Raw genomic sequence first — 5,134 nt, forward strand, 5'->3', positions numbered from 1 at the left:
GTGTCACAATTTAAGCATCAAAGGCATGTACTTAAAGTATAGTTATTATACTATAATGTAAAGTGGAAGCGTATATTAAGGGTATTTTAAGTACAATACTGTTATACTACTAAGTACTTTATAAATACTACAGAAATATACTTACAATACATATTATACTTCACATGCACTTCTTTCTGGTACCATTTTAGTACACTCCATGGGTGCTATTTTGTTCCATGACAAAAAACACTTAAATTGTACAAACCAAAACTTTAATTTAAATATTAATACAAACATACATTCAATAACACCTAACTTTAAAACATCTGACATATATAACATATATAATAAAGCTACTGAGGAGCAACCTTGGTGTAGCCCTCATTATTGCATTTCCTCCGCAGCAGGGCCCGGATCTCACTAACCATGGTGTTGGGGAATTTCTCCCTCACCGTGTCTGTGAAAACAGGAAGGACGCATGTGATTTAAGACTTAAGATAAACAATAAATTACATTGACACAGACTAGTGCTTGTGCCCATTGGGAGCGTGCCCGTTCGGAGCGCGTGCCCAATCGGAGCGTGCCAAACGTAAAAAAAACGCAGCCCCCGGTACGCCACGTGCCCCCGCTACGCAACGTGGTCCAGCTACGCCACAGGCCCCCGCTATAAAACAACTCTTTCTATTAGGCTATCATCATTACCGTAACATTCCTACATTTTACAATACAAATACGACGCAAAGACGCTCTCAGGCGCAAACGTAGCCCCCGCTACGCCACAGGCCCCCACTACGCCAGTTGATCCAGTAACTTTACTTCGATTACTAAATTCAAGCATTATACTTCGATAAAAGCAACTCTTTCTATTAGGCTATCATCATTACCGTAACATTCCAACAGACTATAGCCAAAGTTAGCTGACGTTACAGAGTATTTCGGAATCATTTCACTACCGTTTTGGAACTGACTTACCTCCAAAGAAAAGCAATTTGGCTGCAATAGGCTTCGCCTCTTGTTGTCGCCGTTGTGTAGGCCAAATTACCTCTATCCAGCCCTGCTCCGACTCGAGGTCTTCCCTGCAGTTAACCGTTATTTTTTTATTTCTGTATGCATCACGTATGACGGATGTATTATCTGCTCTAACGGAGCCGTCTTGGAAATAAAACAAACCAAACACTGTCATTGTTTGACCCGGAGATATTAGGTGCTCACTGCTCAATTTCAAATGGAACACTAACCGTCCGCGCCAAGTGTATTTGAGTAAACCACCAATTGGCGACCTAAATACTACATTCTCATTGGACGTCGATTTGCAGCCGCACACTGATTGGATGGCCGTTATAAACTTGCTATTTTCAAATTTTGGTTATAGCCTTGGATTTTCTTTAATAGTTAGTCGTTGGAGCTAGTAAAAGTAGCCATTTCAGTATTATTTATCTGTATTTTTTTGATTAATTCAACACTTTGGTTGTGATGATGTATGAATATACTTAAATAAACTTCTAATGAAGTGAAATTAAAGTATACTAAAAATGAAGCATGTTAATAGTGTATTACTAAGTGTACTTTTCAGAATCACACTGAATGACAACTATAAGTTTTTGCAATTTAGTATACTTTTTCTAAGTGCACTGAAATACAGCTTAAAATTAACTTGCATTAAAGTGAACTGTAAGGAAGTATACTTAAATACACTACTAATAAAGGGAAATTTAAGTATACTTTGATAAAGCATTTTAATAGTGTATTACAAAGGACTTGAAATGAAGTGTACTTTTCAGAAGTACACTAAAGTACCACTTTAAGTATGTGCAACTTAGTATACTTTTTCTAAGTACACTGAAATACAGCTTAAAAAGTATTTGCATTAAAGTGCACTTCATGGAAGTACACTTAAATACACTTCTAATGAAGTGAAATTAAATTACACTCTAAAAAAGCATTTTAATAGTGTATTACAAAGGACTTGAAACAAAGTGTACTTTTCAGAAGTACACTAAAATACCACTTTAAGTATTTGAAACTTAGTATACTTTTGCTAAGTATACTGAAATACAGCTTAAAATTAACTTAAATTAAAGTGAACTTTACGGAAGTATACTTCAATACACTTCTAATGAAGTGAAATTAAATTACACTTTAAAAAAGTATTTTAATAGTGAATTCCAAAATACTTGAAAATGAGTGTACTTTTCAGAAGTACACTAAGGTACAAATTACAATACACTTACAATAAAGTACACTTTTTATAAATACACTAAATTACCACTATAAGTATTTGCAATTTAGTATACTTTTTCTAAGTACACTTATGTACAATTTAAATAAACTTAAAATAAAGTATACTTTTTAAAAGTACAAAGCAATACCGCTTTAAGTATTGCAGAATTAGTATACTTATTTTTAAGTACGTTAAAGTTGAATTTAATGACATTTATTGCGAAGTACACTTTTTAAAAGTATATGTTAAGTATACTTTAAATTAAGCACAAAAAGTAAAAGTATACTTATACTAACTTTTGTATAATTGATTTATACTTGTAATACACTAAAGTATACTACTTTTTCACCTGGGACACATTAGCTAATGAAACAATAAATTGCCTACATTTAAAACTCAACAGGGTACAGCACTCAATCTGCACTGCTGTCGTTGAACACTGAGACAACGTGAGCTGTAAGCAGGGAAGGAGGAGCCAGTGAAATGTTATATGACAATTAAATTCTGCCTATTTAACAACCCTGTCAGTGGGACTAATGTTGGCCCAGCACACAAGAACACATTTGGTTTTACATTGGTTTATAGTTTATATTTTTCTGTGAGTGTGGAGGTGCTGGGGACATGGTGACCAGCCCACTATGCTGGTACAAAGGTACATTGAAAGGGTTGGGTATCAGTCCTTCTGAATCCCACCCACAAGCCAGCACAGAAACAAGGTCACCCCCAAATGAAATGAAAGCGCTTGCCTAATCTGTTCCTCTAACTCCAAACGGCGTAGGGCAATCAAATATGTAGTCTATGAAAAGAAACAGAAGTGCAGGGCCGATCTAAACACCATTAAAAGGCCAACCTACTAAGGTTATGTTTCAGAACTTAGTCCTCGTACTGATTATTCATCAGCCCAACAGTAAACACTGCATTCTACCGATCAAGGACCATTTCAGAAAATCCTCATTTATTGGTATACAACATTTTCTTACGTATATAAGGGCAGTTTTCTCCGTAAACAGGTTTTTAGATAGACATGCAGCAATACAGGTCATGTTATCACAGTCTCACCGTGTGTGTCTGGTGATCCTGGTGATCCTTTATCCCAGGGGCCATCCTCTTTGTTCTTTGCTTTGATAACTGTATTGAAAAGCCACATTCAGAAAAAACAATGATTCAACATAGCAGCAACGACAAAAAATGCTTGAAAATCAGTGTCTGTGTGTGTGTGTGTGTGTGTGTGTGTGTGTGTGTGTGTGTGTGTGTGTGTGTGTGTGTGTGTGTGTGTGTGTGTGTGTGTGTGTGTGTGTGTGCGATCCTCCAGTGGGAGCAAGTACACAAATCTCAAATAAATATATTTATAGTAGATTCATCTACGATTTAATACATGAATGAATATGGCCCAATAAGCCTATAGACACCAGAATGTACTGTAGGTTCATCCTATAGACACCAGCATGTCCTATAGGCTCATCCTATAGACACCAACCTGTCCTACAGGCTCATCCTATAGACACCATCATAAGGGAACATTCCCATGAATCAAAAAGAGATGAACCAGTTTTATAATATTAGATTGCCTTTCATTACTCTCCAATCTTCTATCATCGTGACGAGAGGGCAGACATCTGTCCTCTATGCAAACAGATCAGTACAGATGTCAAGATAATGACAATGCTTTCTGTTTTGGAATGATAGCTTTTTGTATGTGCCAGAGACTTAGGTGTGTCCTCTAGTCATCTACCTCATGTATCGGCCAATAGGCTCCATCTCGCCCTGCCTTGGCGTGCCACCAGCCCCAGAGCTCAGTCCTAATAATAACCAGCGCTATGACCAGTACTCCTCGTCTGGAATACAGCTGAAGGCTCTCTCTAGAGCACCAAGCACATCTCTGTTGGCGCCACAACTGTGCAACATTATTAGGTCAGGGTGTACACCTCCTTGACAACAACAATGTCAATTTAATCATTTCAGTGATGTATGCTTGTAATGCGCCACGTATTATGTACATATTTGGCATCATGAAACATATACGTATTTAATTATTTAGATGTCTCTAAAATAAATCTGGAATGTTGATGAATTGACAATCAATGAAAACACATTTGTATTGATAAAGTGATGCAGTTACATTTGGGATTTATGATTGATGTATTATTTTATAGGGTTATATAACAACCCTTCTCTCAATATATTGTTTCAAATACAGTGCACGGCGTGTCCCCTCTTTCTAACAAGGGTCAACACTATATTGGACGTTCATAAACACACATGCTCAAATCAGTCCAGAGCAGTGAGCCAGACATGATTTTTGTTTTGTTCAACTAGAATGTTTCAAGCTAATTTTGGAACAGGTTCCTTTCCTGAGCAACGACTGTGGTCCTTGGCATCTGTTAGGATCCGCTGTCTCAGGGAATATGGATTGGGGCGACCGTCCAGCCTCATTAAAGGCCTGTGAAGTCCTGAGACTTACAGTTTGATAGCTTGACTTGACTTTTAGGATGAGAAATAAGTGACTCTAGTAGGAGACCTGGCCTACTCTATTCTTCCTCTATGTGACCGGCTTTCAAATTACCCAAATATGGATATTTATGCATAATTTATTTATGCATTTATCTATATATAAGGGTTGCCCCAGTTCTGTACTGGCACATGGTTGAAAATATATCTTCATTCTCAATGATTTCTAAACCAAATTCTTTAGAGAAATAAACGAAAATGTGATAATGATAACTGTAGAATCGAGAGAGTTCCATGCAGTTCTGTTCTGCTGTAAATATCTTCTGTAAAGTTAACATCTCTAACGACCTGCTACTGTTTTCTTAACAATACATGTCTGTTCCGCTGAGGTTGAGCAACACTAATACACCTGCTTCTCCTGTCGAGCAGTAAGAGACGGACAGAGTATGACTCTGTTTGCCGTCCAAAAAGAGACATTAGTGA

The 5,134-nt window shown here is 37.1% G+C and overlaps 1 long non-coding RNA gene across 1 annotated transcript; it reads right to left on the bottom strand.

Annotated features, from left to right (window-relative positions):
- Positions 1-232: 232 nt before the first annotated feature.
- On the bottom strand, positions 233-2,555 carry LOC115534776 (uncharacterized). The gene is made up of 2 exons (XR_003974371.1): positions 955-2,555; positions 233-439 (listed from the first exon to the last, which is right to left on the bottom strand). It is a non-coding gene; the product is annotated as an uncharacterized LOC115534776 (long non-coding RNA).
- Positions 2,556-5,134: the final 2,579 nt, after the last annotated feature.

Source organism: Gadus morhua, chromosome 21 (assembly GCF_902167405.1).
Source record: "Gadus morhua chromosome 21, gadMor3.0, whole genome shotgun sequence".
NCBI lineage: Eukaryota > Metazoa > Chordata > Actinopteri > Gadiformes > Gadidae > Gadus > Gadus morhua.